Here is a 14,791-nt window from a genome sequence, read left to right on the forward strand (position 1 = left end):
GGGGGGGGGGGGTTCAATGGGAAACTATGGCGGGGTAAGGGTGAGGGCTGTGGTGTCGGGGGGGGTTCAATGGGAAACTATGGCGGGGTACAGGTGAGGGCTGTGGTGCCGGGGGGAGGGGGAGGTTCAGTGGGAAGCTATGGCGGGATACAGGTGAGGGCTGTGGTGCCGGGGGGAGGGGGAGGTTCAATGGGTAACTATGGTGGGATACAGGTGAGGGCTGAGGTGCCGGGAGGTTCAGTGGGAAGCTATGGTGGGATACAGGTGAGGGCTGAGGTGCTGGGTGGGGGCTTCAATGGGAAGCTGTGGCGGGATACAGGTGAGGGCTGTGGTGTCGGTGGGTTCAGTGGGAAGCTATGGTGGGATACAGGTGAGGGCTGAGGTGCTGGGCGGGGGCTTCAATGGGAAGCTATGTCGGGATACAGGTGAGGGCTGAGGTGCCGGGCGGTTCAGTGGGAAGCTATGGTGGATTACAGGTCAGGGCTGAGGTGCTGGGTGGGGGCTTCAACGGGAAGCTGTGGCGGGATACAGGTGAGGGCTGAGGTGCCGGGCGGTTCAGTGGGAAGCTATGGCGGGATACAGGTGAGGGCTGTGGTGCGGGGGGGGGAGAGGTTCAGTGGGAAGCTATGGCGGGATACAGGTGAGGGCTGTGGTGCCGGGGGGAGGGGGAGGTTCAATGGGTAACTATGGCGGGATACAAGTGAGGGCTGAGATGCCGGGGGTTCAGTGGGAAGCTATGGTGGATTACAGGTGAGGCCTGAGGTGCCGGGCGGTTCAGTGGGAAGCTATGGTGGATTACAGGTGAGGGCTGAGGTGCCGGGCGGTTCAGTGGGAAGCTATGGTGGATTACAGGTGAGGGCTGAGGTGCCGGGTGGGGGCTTCAATGGGAAGCTGTGGCGGGATACAGGTGAGGGCTGTGGTGTCGGGGGTTCAGTGGGTAACTATGGTGGGATACAGGTGAGGGCTGAGGTGCTGGGCGGGGGCTTCAATGGGAAGCTATGTCGGGATACAGGTGAGGGCTGAGGTGCCGGGCGGTTCAGTGGGAAGCTATGGTGGATTACAGGTCAGGGCTGAGGTGCTGGATGGGGGCTTCAACGGGAAGCTGTGGCGGGATACAGGTGAGGGCTGTGGTGTCGGTGGGTTCAGTGGGAAGCTATGGCGGGATACAGGTGAGGGCTGAGGTGCCGGGCGGTTCAGTGGGAAGCTATGGCGGGGTACAGGTGAGGGCTGTGGTGCTGGGGTGGGGCTTCAGTGGGAAGCTATGGTGGGATACAGGTGGAGTGTGGTGCCGGGGGGCGGAGGGTTCAATGGGAAGCTATGGCGGGATACAGGTGAGGGCTGTGGTGCCAGGGTAACTATGGCAGTGAGTAAGTGAGGGCTGTGATGCCAGGATTTTTGTGTGTGTGTTTCCTCACTTATCTGCTGTTACATGAGACACAATATACCTGATTTATTGCTGTTGCAAAGTGAAATGGGGCTTGTCAGCAGAGTGAGCTCTAGGCTAGTGGGTTCCTGCAGGCCAAGGCAGGATTGGGTACCTTCATGTCCCAGTGGCTTCTCTCTCTGCCACCTATGCACCCAGCTTGGCAAGCCATCCTTCCTCCCTCTTCCTTATTTCTTACACTGAAAGGAAAGGATGGGGCCCTGTTTCTTTGCTCAGTGAAAATTGAAATGTACCTTAGCAGTTTATTTTGGGAATAAACTGATAATTTATTGAAGCTTCAATAGTCTTAGTTTAATGTGATATTTAATCATGAAAATAGAGAAACAGAGCCACATTTATCTTTGGCCTAACTACTGTTCTTCAGCAGAGGTAAACAGCTAGATTTAGCTTCATTAGATTACACATGCCTCTAGTAAATTCACAATTAAACTTGTGTGAATTCAAGCCTTGTTTGCTCTTCCTTGATGAGCTTTATCCATACACTGGGGCTGGTGGGTTATGTTGATCTGTCTCTCTGTCAAAGAGTTATTTTGAGATGTAGACCTGGTATACTGCTACTATACACGAAAGCTATGAGAAAATCTATAAATGAAGTAGCACAACTCTGATTCACCCTTTTTCTTGGAATGCATATAAGAATGGCCATACTGTGTCAGACCAATGAATCATATCATAGAAGATTTGGGCTGGAAGAGACTTCAGGAGGTCATCTACTCCAACCCCCTGCTCCAGGCAGGACTAACCTCAACTAAATCATCCCAGCCAGGGCTTTGTCAAGCCGGGCCTTAAAAACCTCTAAGGATGGAGATTCCACCACCTCCGTAGGTAACCCAGTCTAGTGCTTCACCACCCTTCTAGTGAAATAGTTTTTCCTAATATCCAACCTGGACCTCCCCCACTGCAACTTGAGACCATTGCTCCTTGTTCTGTCATCTGCCACCACTGAGAACAGACTAGCTCCATCCTCTTTGGAATCCCCCTTCAGGTAGTTGAAGGCTGCTATCAAATCCCCCCTCATTCTTCTCTTCTGCAGACTAAATAAACCCAGTTCCCTCAGCCTCTCCTCATAAGTCATGTGTCCCAGCTCCCTAATCATTTTTGTTGCCCTCTGCTGGACTTTCTCCAATTTGTCCACATCCTTTCTGTAGTGGGGGGCCCAAAACTGGATCCAGTAGTCCAGATGTGGACTTACCAGTGCCGAATAGAGGGGAATAATCACTCCCTCAGTCTGCTAGCAATGCTCCTACTAATGCAGCCCAATATGCCGTTTACCTGTTTGGCAAGAAGGGAAAACTGTTAACTCATATCCAGTTTCTCGCTCCACTGTAATCCCCAGGTCCTTTTCTGCAGCACTACCGCTTAGCCAGTCAGTCCCCAGCCTGTAGTAGTGCATGGAATTCTTCCAACCTAAGTGGAGGACTCTGCACTTGTCCTTGTTGAACCTCATCCGATTTCTTTTGGCCCAATCCTCCAATTTGTCTAAGTCACTCTGGACCCTATCCCTACTCTCCAGCATATCTACCTCTCCCCCCAGCTAAATATCATCCATGAATTTGCTGAGGGTGCAATCCATCCAGTCATCCAGATCATTAATGAAGATGTTGAACAAAACCGACCCCTGGGGCACACTGCTTGATACCGGCTGCCAACTAGACATCAAGCTGTTGATCACTACCCATTGAGCCCAATGATCTAGCCAGCTTTCTATCCACCTTATAGTCCATTCATCCAGCCCATACTTCTTTAACTTGCTGGCGAGCATGCTGAGGGAGACTTATCAAAAGCTTTGCTAAAGTCAAGATATATCATATTCACTACTTTCCCCTTATCCACAGAGCCAGTTATCTCATCATAGAAGGCAATCAGGTTGGTCAGGCATGACTTGCCCTTGGTGAAGCCATGTTGACTGTTCCTGATCACCTTCCTCTCCTCCAAGTGCTTCAAAATGGATTCCTTGAGGACCGCCATGATTTTTTCCAGGGACTGAGGTGAGGCTGACCTGTCTGTAGTTTCCTGAATTCTCCTTCTTCCCTTTTTTAAAGATGGGCACTATATTTGCCTTTTTCAGCCAGGACCTTCCCCGGTCGCCACAAGTTTTCAAAGATAATGGCTAATGGCTCTGCAATCACATCAGCTAACTCCCTCAGCACCCTCGGATGCATTGCATCCGACCCCATGAACTTGTGTATGTCCAGCTTTTCTAAATAGTCCTTAACCTATTCTTTCACCGCTGAGGGCTGCTCACCTCCTTCCCATACTGTGCTGCCCAGTGCAGCAGTCTGGGAGCTGACCTTGTCTATGAAGACCAAGGCAAAAAAAGCACTGAGTACTTCAGCTTTTTCCCCATCATCTGTCAGTAGATTGCCTCCCCCATTCAGTAAGGGTCCCACACTTTTCCTGATCTCCTTCTTCTTGCTAACATACCCATAGAAACCCTTTTTGTTACCCTTCACATCCTTTGCTAGCTGCAACTCCAATTTTGCTTTGGCCTTCCTGATTACACCCCTTCATGCTCGAGCAATATTTTTATACTCCTTCCTAGTCATCTGTCCAAGTTTCCACTTCTTGTATGTTTCCTTTTTGTGTTTAAGCTCACCGAAGATTTCTCTGTTAAGCCAAGCTGGTCACCTGTCATATTTGCTATTCTTTCTGCACATTGGAATGGTTTGTTCCTGTGCCCTCAACAAGGGTTCTTTAAAATACAGCCAGCTCTCCTGGACTCCTTTCCCCCTCATATTAGCCTCCCAGGGAATCCTGCCCATCAGTTCCCTGAGGGAGTCAAAGTCTGCTTTTCTGAAGTCCAGGGTCCATATTTTGCTACACTCCTTTCTTCCTTTTGTCAGGATCTTGAACTCGACCATATCATGGTCACTGCTGCCCAGGTTGCCACCCACTTCTACTTTCCCTACCAACTTTTCCGTGTTTGTGATCAGCAGGTCAAGAGGAGCATGGCCCCCAGTTGGTTCGTCCAACACTTGCACCAGGAAGTTGTCCCCAACACTCTCCAAAAACTTCCTGAATTGTCTGTGCACTGCTGTATTGCTCTCCCAGCAAATGTCAGTCCCTCATGAGAACTAGGGCCTGCGCTCTGGAAACTTTAGTTAGTTGTCCGAAGAAAGCTTCGTCTATTTCATCCTCCTGGTCTGGTGGTCTATAGCAGATGCTCACCACGACATCACCCTTGTTGTTCTCACCTCTAAACTTAACCCAAAGACACACAACAGGCTTTTCTCCAGTTTCATACTGGAGCTCTGGGCAATCATACTGCTCTCTGACATACAGTGCAACTCCTCCACCTTTTCTCCCCCGCCTGTCCTTCCTGAACAGTTTATACCCATCCATGATTGTGCTTCAGTCATGTGAGTATGACATGGTCCATCTGGCTCAGTATCCTGTCTTCTGACAGCAGCCAGTGCCAGATGCTTCAGAGGAAATGAACAGAACAGGGAAATTAATGAGTGATCCATCCCCGCTTGTCCAGTCCCAGCTTCTAGCAGTTAGAAATTTAGGAATACCCAGGGCATGGGATTGCATCCCTGATCACCTTGGCTAATTGCCATTGATAGACCTATCCTCCCTGGACATACCTAATTCTTTTTTTTAACCCATTTATACTTTTGGCCTTCATATCTCCTGGCAACGAGTACCACAGGTTGATGGTTGTTGTATGAAGTACTTCCTTATGTTTATTGTAAATCTGCTGCCTATTAATTTCATTGGGTGACCCGTAGTTCTTGTGTTATGTGATGGGGTAAATAACACTTACTTATTCATTTTCTCCACACCATTAATGATTTTATAAATCTTTACCATATTTCCCCTTAGTCATCTCTTTTCTAAGATGAATAGTCCCAGTCTTTGTAATCTCTCCTCGTATGGAAGCTGTTCCATACCCTAATCATTTTTGTTGCCCTTCTCTGTACCTTTTCCAATTCTAATATATCTTTTTGAGATGGAGTGACCAGCACTGCACACAGTATTCAAGGTGTGGTAAACCACAGAAGTGTATAAATCGTCCCAGGTGAATTCAGATAAAAATGATAAATAGGTTGAACGTTGGCAGCTGCTCAGACTTAAAAAACAACAACACAGAAACCTTGATTTGAATCTGACATAGTGATAAGTATTTATGTACATGAATTACTGCATGCCCATTTTTCAGTAAAAAAAGGATATGTCCCTTATAAGTGACCTTACTGTATTCTCGTAAAAAGCTATTTGCCATTTTATAACATAGGAAATTTAAGGGAGCGGGAGACCATGCAGAAACAAGAGGAGGGAGCTCCCAGCCCTTTAACCTCCTTAATCTTTGTATACATTTTGCTATTTTTCATACCAACCAGGCATTTAACCAGCCTCTAACATACTCCTTAAATGGAAGCATTCTATTTATACAATGATCCAGATAGATTTTTCAGAGTTAAAAGGATATTCCTATTGGCTTTAATTCTACAAAGCACTTACTCATGTGCTTAATCTTAAAAATGTGAGTAATCACATCCCTGTACACCAAAACATTTAAGCATGTGCTTAAATCCTATTGAAGTTATTGGAAGTTAAGTCCACTTTATTTGCCCAGTTTAACCCAGGTGAGAGGAAGCATGCCTTGACTATATATACTTTTAAAATGTCTTAGCACTTGAACATCGAACCTTAAATACTGGTCTAGACAAGACCTTTAAAACCCATTTATTCCACAATGCCTTCAAAAATGAGTCAGCAATAATATTTATTTTATTTTTATTTATAAAAATAAAGTAAAAACAAGGAACTAGCAAGCCATGTCCCTTTTGTCACTGAGACCACTTTGCTTGTATGTTGTGTTCCAATCTCCAACTTTTCACCTGTTTAGATTGCAAAGGGCTTTCAGGAAGGGACTGTCTTTTTCTAAATCTATAGAGCACCTAACACATATTTTAGTCCACTGCAATAAAAATAATAATACTTTGTCTCAAAAAGCTCCGTATAAGAGTACTGGTGTTACAGGTGCTTTTCTTCATCCATTTGCAAAAGATATATTGGTTACAAAATACCTCAGTTCTTGACTAGACCTATTAAGAAAATAGGGGGGACTGCAGGCTGGGAACCACGGTCCATTAATGAAAAACAATTCCTAGCTAACTTTTGATTTTGGTTCAAATAAAAACAAAATGTGAAATTTTACTAGCTCAGACAACTGCATAAATTTGTTCTTAAATTTCAGGGAATACCATTTCCTTAAAAATCACACATTTCCCTACTACTATTCTTTTACCAATAATAATTAGATTGCTATAACTGAACTTCTAGAGGAAAAAATATTTGTCTGTATTTTTTCAGTTTATTTTATGCATTGGGCAGAACTTTGTGTATAGTTAGTTCTATATTTTCCCCCTGAACAGTCTGATAGTCAGTTTCCCCTGGTGTTTGTGGATCTTGCACACAGCTGATGGGAGAGAAACCACAAAAGTATTAGAAAATGTGATTTATAAAAGCATAAAGTGGCAGGTGTAGAACCTGCAACTATTTTTAATTTGATTAAATTAATTAGATTTCAAGTTGATAGTGTCCCTTTAATCTGAAGAAATAAATGTAAAAGGAGACATACCCACTCCCTATGAAATGATACTCCTAAGGTCACATGTGTGTGGCTGTCAGTTATATTTCACAATGACATCCTGTGTTCTCTTGTGGCTGTATAGTCCGATATGCAAGAAGCAAGGTCGTGAATAAATGTCACACAAGAATTGTAGACTTCTGCTGAAGACTTGGCATGCAGGGTGTTTGGTTCTTTTTTCAATCCATTTTTTGCATTTGTGGGGCTGGAGATGAGGGGTTTGGGGTTCAGGCTGCCCCAAAGCTGCGACGGGGAGAGAAAACTCCCCCCAGCTCTCCCTCCCTGCAGCAGCACCTGGGGTGGGGAGGAGGGGTGCCTCTCCCTGCCACAGCAAGTCCAGGCCAGGGCTGGTTTGGGGCTGCAGGAGACGTGCCTCTCCCACGACCGCTGCAGGGCCGGGCTGGGTTGGGACCAGGGAATGGGCGTGTCTCCCCTAGCCGCGGCAGGGCTGGGCTGGTCTGGGTCCAGGGAGGGGCACATCTCACCAAACTGTGGCACATCCATGGCTGGACTGTGGCTAGGGTTGGGGGAGAGGAATCTCTTCCCCCCCCCCCCACAGCTCTGAGTGCCTGCTCAGTGCTTAATAAGTTGCTGCGCGGCAATGCAGCTTAGAGGGAAGTTAGGTTGGAATCTGCTCCTGCACCCCAACCCCGTACCCCAGCCCTGCATCCCCTCCCACACCATAACTTCCAGAGCCTGCACACCTGCCCTGAGCCCCCTTCCATAGCCTGCACCTCCTCCTGCACCCGAACCCTTTGCCCCAGCCCAGAGCCCCTTCTTGCACTCAAAACCCCTCTCCTTGGTCCCACCCTAGAGCCCACACCCTAGCTGGAGCCCGCATCCCCTCCCACAACTCAACCCCCTGCCTCAGCTGTGTCTCTTGGCCCCAGCCTGGAGCCCCCCTCCTGCACCCGAAACCCCTCATCCCCAGCCCTACCCCAGAGCCCATACCCTCAGCCCTGCCCCAGCTTGGAGCTCCCTCTTACACCTCATTTCTGGCCCCACCCTGGAGCCCTCACCTCCTCCCACACTCCAACCCCCTGCCCCAACCCAGTGAAAGTGAGAGAGGGTGGGGGAGAACGAGTGACGGTGGGAGGGGGAATGGCGTGAGTGGGATGCGGGGCCTCTGAGAAGGGTCGAGTTGGGGCCTCTGAGAAGGGGCAGAGCCTCAGGGAAGGAATTTGGCAGGGGTATTCGGTTTTGTGCGATTAGAAAGTTTGGCAACCCTAGGCAGGATGCACAGGCCATCCTGAGCTGTAACACTTCCTCAGCCAGAAATTGCTCATCTATCACACTCAGTCCAAAAAAGAAGCCTTCTCAGGACTTGTGGGTGCTCTGGATCTCTGAAAGTCAGAATACTTATTTTGGTGCTTAAGTGTAGGCATCCATATTTGAACAGTTTGGCTACATTATACAGTATTTTGAGTGGGTGGTTGGGCAGGGAGGTAACTGTGTGAAGGCACTGTGTCTTTAATCTTTGTGGAGGTGGACAGTGGAGAGACGAGGGAAGGCAAATATTTTACACTAAGCAAAACTTGATGCTGCAGGTTATGCTTCCTGTCTCATGGAGGGTTACAGTGTTGGACAAAGATCCCAGTCTTCATGTGATGTTTAATGCAAGGTTAGTAGTGAATAAAACCTCAGCCATTCACAATTTGATAAGAGATGAGGCAATAACCTTTTATGTACAGCCAAAACCTGGGCTGGATGTTACTGCAGAATCCAGGTACATGATATTATTGTCAACCAGGCATTTGGTGCAGTGTCAATTAAAGTGGGATCATCAGGAAGTTGGTATGGCTGTAGTGTTGACATCCAGCCTAACAGGTAGAAGGAGATAAGTATAATAGTTATGCAGTTTCTTAAACAGACATTATTGAATTAAGTTTAAATATTTTAGGAGTTGATTGTATTAAACATGCAATTTTTTATTATTGTGGCTTTGTATGGAACTTCTTTGGGAGGAAGACAGGATTAATGCAATCTCTGGGAAGTACTGTGGGCTTCAAAAGACTGTGTTGAACAATGTAGCAGACATGAATGATCTCTTGGGACAATATATGTTAAGTGGAATTCCTAGGCAGTTTTTGGGAGGAGGGGATTGCAAATTCCCATCTAGGGACTTAGTCTTTGAAGCTTCACCCTGAGGGGGGAACTTTTGTCTTCTGATCATCTGTTACATGAGGCTCTTCAAAGATAAACTATATAAAGGAATAAATGTACTCCTGAGGTGCTTGTTCTGAGTTGAAGCTGTGATGGATTTGTGACCACAGGAAAAACCCCTGTGTGCAATTTGAAGGACTAATCACCAACCAAAGCCCTTGTTGGTGTGAGAGGGTGATTTCTGGTAAGCTTATTAGCATGCATCAAGATTCTTTTTTTTTTAAATGTTTTCTCTTTAATGCTTTTACCTTAAGAATAAATGTGCTTGCTTAGAAGGAGCTGCATGGTAACTTAACTGTGGCAATTATACTGTGTACCATCTCTGAGGAGAAAAGTAAAGCAGGCTGGCTTAGGCAGCCTGTCTTCCCTGGAGTGGTCACAGTATACACAGGGAACTGTGTAGTCTGGAAATATCCTGGTCAGGAAGGAGAGAGATGCGGATCATCACCCAAGACTGGTTACGATTGGGAAGCCAGGAGCCTAGAATGGGTGCCCTTCCTGAATCAAGGAGGGAGAATACAGATGCAGGCCCCTGAATTGTGACAGTAACGAGCCCCCAAATTAGGTCTAACATAATGTCAAAGTAAAAAGATTGTCCTTGTCCCAGAGAACTCATAGTCTAGGTTCTGACAAGATGCAACAAGTTTGTGTTATCAAAAGCCTAACATATTATTCTTATTTCACCTCCACTGCATGTTGAGCCAGAATCTTCATGGAACTGTTCGCAAAGATTCCTAGATCTTTTTCTGGAAAAGCTTCAAAACTCAAATAGAAAACCTATGGAGTATTAGGTGAGTATTGAGAAAAATAAATTCACTACAGATTTTCAAAGGCTTGGACAAATTTGAGCTTTCATATAATACTTTGTAAACTAGACAGTCTAAATAGCCATCAAATGTCACGATTCCACTAGTGATGGCTGTGTCGAATGCAAATTAGGTGTCCAATCCTGTGAGGTGCTGAGATCCTCCAATGACCTTGCAATATGTGATCGCTGAGCATGTTCAGCATCTTCCACTTACAGGCTCTAGTTTTCATTGAATGTTTCCAAGAATGTTGTTTGCCTCATTTTAATCATTCATTTCCCAAACCTCTCTTTTCTTATAGTTAGAATTAAAATCTTTTGTTCACCCATTTTCAGTTCTGACTTTTGCTACTATTACCTTTTTAAAATGTTGGGCTAGATCATTTACTGATGTAAAGCTCCATTGACTTCACCAGCTAAGGATCTGGCCCTTAACTTTTACTTCAGTAAATTCCTCCTAATGCATTAAAGTCTGTCCATTGTAGTGCAGGAAAAAAAAATTAAGGGCTGCAACAGAGTTAAAATTATAGTTACCCCCGAGTGACCTTACAAACATACACCCTAAGTAGTTTTTCTCTTTGTACAAATGAAAGGGCAGATCCTCAGCTAGTTTAAGTCAGAGCAACTCAGTTGAATCATGTCTCTGATTTTCTTGTCTTTATCTAGTTAGTAATACAGGCTGCTTCATTATTTCATATTGATTTTTTGTATATGAAGAATAGGGCATTTAAAATAACTAATTTAGCATTTTGGTCATATTCCACGGACAGTTCATAGAACAGTGGAGTACGTGAAAGCATTATCAGACCCCTTGGTTGAACACTCTATGGGCAGATTCAGCGATAGTGCTGTAAGGTGAAACTCTGTGTCCAGTGGATTACAGTGGGATCAGAATCAAAGGGAGGGTGAAAAGGGTGCAAAGCGGAGCCACAAAAAATATTCAAGGACTGGGAAAAATGCCTCAGAGTGATAAACTGAAGGAGCTCCATCTGTTTAGTTTATCAAAAAGATCAAAAAGTATCTTGATTACAGCGTATAAGTACTTTTATAGAGAGAAAATACTGGTAGTAATGTGCTCTTTAATACAACAGAGAAAGGCACAATGGGAACTACTGTCTGGAAGTTAAAGGCAGACAAATTCAAATCAGAAAAAAGCACACCTTTTTAACAGCGAGGTTGATTGACTAATGGAACAAACTACCAAAGGAAGTGGTGGATTTTCCATCTCTTGAAGTCTTCAAGAAGATATACTTTAATTAAACACAAATTATTGGGCTCAGTACAGGGATAACTGGGTGAAATTCCATAGCCTCTATTATACAGTAAGTCAGACTATATGATTGAAAGGTCTGCTCTGGTCTAAAAAAATCTGTGAATCTATGAAAAAATACAGTACCAGACTTGTTGAGTCTGGATGGTCTAAACAAGCAACTCGGCCTGCCTAACGTATATTATCTCAAAGAAAGAGAATGAATTATGAAAAGAAAAATACTTTTTACCCATTGACATTTTTACCCATTGATAATAACTTGGTTTTACCCATACTAACTGCGAAGTCATAGTCAGAATCATTTTAATTAATTGACTTTTCAGTGTATTTGAACACAAAAGTTTGAAGTGAAGATAAAGCCGTAAGGTGAAAAGGGGGTTTCTGTTCTTCATTTCCCAGATTTATTTTGAATAAATACTTTCTTAGATGCAGAGAGAGGGCCAGATTCTTCACTGCTTTGCACCTTATATAGTCCTTTATACTGTGCAAAGTAGATATAAAATGCTATCCGATCAGAGTAGCATTCTACACCATTTTGCACACACTTTACACAGGTATAAATTGTATACCAATTTTTGTTAGATTGAGAGTTTTTTGGAGCAGGAACTCTCATTTATTATATCTGTACAGGACCTGGCACACTAAGGCCCAACTTGGTTGTGACCAATATAAATGTTAAAAAACAATAATGAATAAAAAGCATAAATAACTAAAGTGCAAGAGAGTGGAGTCAAGTCCCGGTCTTCCAGAGCAATGAAGCACTGGGGTGGGGAAAGAGAAGTGGTAAAAGGGATTTTATTATTCAAAAGTGTGAAACACCAAGTTTTAAACTGTTGCATAATATTTGTATTTTACCTGCCTTCTTGTTCATTTCCAGCAGGTGCTGCTACTTACTGCAATTGCTTTCTCTGCAAAAAACTGATCGTGGTGATTTAGGTCTGTAGAAGCTGCATGTTGGTTCTCCTCTAAAGCAGTCATCAGTGGTGATGATAATTTTTCTTTTTTTCCCTTCTCAGTGATTTTTAAGACTGGGTGGCAGCAGGGAGAGGACGAGGGAAGCATTTTGATGGTCTTAGAGGATCTGATCCTTCAAGCACTGTATGCATAAGGTATCTCTTCAAATCAATGGGAGTCATGCCCAGAGAGTTCTTGTAGCATGGAGTTCTTCATTAGAGAAGTCTTTGAACAGCACAGGTTAGACAGCAAAGTGCATCTATGTTCTTGAAAAGCTTGAAAACACACAAAGCATTTTCTTAAAAGCAAGAAAATTTGCAAACCAAATAAAAATGTCATACAAAACCAATGGGCTCCTCTCCTTCCCATCCCTCCCAGGTTCTTTGGGCTGTATATAACAGAATAACAAACAATAAGCTCTAACAAAGGTCCAAAAAGCCAGGAAGGCACATTAAAGAGGGGGTAAGTTTGGAGAAGGATGGACTGAGGCAGCTGTTGTAGGGCAACACATTTCATTCCGCAAGATGAATATGGAAAGAGATGCTTCTACCGCAAAGCCTTTTAAAAATGTTACTTTTGAAATAACATTTCTGAACTCAACTGCAACTTTCAGGTGCTCTCTCTCCATCTCCACCCATCTTCCCCTGAGATACACCTTGGGTTTTATAAGGTGGGGGTGGATCCACACAGTATGCTGTATAAAATTCAGAGGGATAAAGAAAACAAGTCATAAGGCATGACCCTACTTCCCTCGTGCACCCAAACATTCCATTTAAGTCAATGGCTGTGTTGGGTGTGCATTTGAGGCCATATCCACTGCTCTAGTGCTCAGCCCAAGTAGCAGACTTGTGTGCTGGGATTGTTGCATATTTTCATTAAGTTGCCCTGCGGAAGCATCTTAGCATATCTGCTCTATGTGTGAGACCAGCTGAAGGTTTCCTACAGCTGAAGATCACCTGGCTTTTGCAACCATTGCCTGTCCCTTTTTATTCAGGGAGCTCTCATGAAGCTGAGTTCTTGTGCTGTACAACTCCCTGCTTTGAATTCAGCCCTCTTATGGAGTGCAATTGCACTGGTTTCACCACCAGGGGGACCTCCACATTCATAGAGGAGGAAACAGGGTGTTTGCCTAGGACTGTGGAATCAAGCCCTTAATATAGTTTTTGGGAGCCGTGTAGATTTAAGAGCCCATCAGAATGTCAGTGGTGCCAATTCTCATGATTGTATTGCAAATTTTGCAATATCTGGTGTGAGATCCTGGATGCGTTTAATGACAAAGCTCCCATTGACTTCAACGGAGCCAGAATTTAACCCTTCATGTTTTATTTGAAGCCCCAGGTCCGAAAGACAAATGATTATTCAAGAATTTCAGCTTTCATTTTAAAAATGTAAGTTTCTAACCTTCATGATTGCACAGAAAAGCATGAAAACAGGACCCAATAACTTGTGAGGTTTGAAAAACAGAAAGTAAAAGAACCCTATATTTATTTGAAAATCTCATGATTTGTAAGCCAATCTCATGGTTATGGGAGCCGAACATGATTTTTCCTGATGTTTGATATATGTTTGATAATTTTTTAATTTGGATTTGAGAAGATGTTCAAGCAATGTGCCAGTTAAACATGGAAACAGTGAAGGGGAAATGGGCTTTGTTCTGCTTGCTGACATTGCTTGCGGATCAGGCAGGATTACATGAGTAACACACTGAATATGAATTATACATCCTTGAAGTCCTCAGTTTGTGCCTATCCAGAAAAGTAATCATGTGTCAAAGTATCTCATTTCCTTCTGTTATTTAACTCTATCTATGCGGAATGGTGTTAGTTCCAGATAGGGAATGCAAATTCCATTTGCAGCATTTTTATTGTCTATATAAAAATTAAACTTAGATAAATCAGAATGACTTAGGTGATGAATCCAGCTGCCTGTAGGTTTAAAGGCTGCTACACTTTTGCAGCTTGACTTTTATTATTATTTTGATAGGCTGAATACAAAAATAATGACTTTAATCCACAGCCTCCTGATCTCAGGGAGACAGCATCTGCTGCACCACCTTTTGACAGGGGTTTAGTGTGTGCACCTCTTTGTTCTGTGCAGAGATGGGTGGGGTGTTAGTTCTGCTGTCCCCCCAATCTCCCATGTCCCTCTGGAGAATCCACCCCTGGTTGTAGCAGTCAACTCAGAGAAGCACAAGGACTTCACTGTGCCAAGTCCGTAGCTGGGGGTGCAGGAGGAAAGGGCTCCTTGCATCTTCTCTCCTTCCTTACCCACCCATGCAAGATTGAATGCAGTTGAGCCTTAAGAATAGAAAGATAGTCAAAGTGCAGAAGATGCATGAAAATGAGAGATGTCGTAATCCAATCACTAGATCTGTACTTCCCCAAACTTTGGAAAGTTCAGCTCCAGATCCAAACTTTATGACTTCGGCCCTCTCTAAGAAAAATGGTCATATAAAGAACCTGGATATAAATGGCAGATACATATAATTTAAATGTAATATAATAACACTTAAGGCTTATAGTGCTTTTATTTCTAGATTTCAAAGCAATTTACAAATAT

The 14,791-nt window shown here is 44.2% G+C and overlaps 1 long non-coding RNA gene across 1 annotated transcript; it reads left to right on the forward strand.

Annotated features, from left to right (window-relative positions):
• The first annotated feature begins 9,317 nt into the window (after positions 1 to 9,317).
• LOC117875087 lies at positions 9,318 to 12,497 on the forward strand. Its single transcript, XR_004645180.1, has 3 exons — positions 9,318 to 9,387; positions 9,909 to 9,994; positions 12,295 to 12,497. It is a non-coding gene; the product is annotated as an uncharacterized LOC117875087 (long non-coding RNA).
• Positions 12,498 to 14,791: the final 2,294 nt, after the last annotated feature.

This window comes from Trachemys scripta, chromosome 3 (assembly GCF_013100865.1).
Source record: "Trachemys scripta elegans isolate TJP31775 chromosome 3, CAS_Tse_1.0, whole genome shotgun sequence".
NCBI classification, from domain to species: Eukaryota; Metazoa; Chordata; order Testudines; family Emydidae; genus Trachemys; species Trachemys scripta.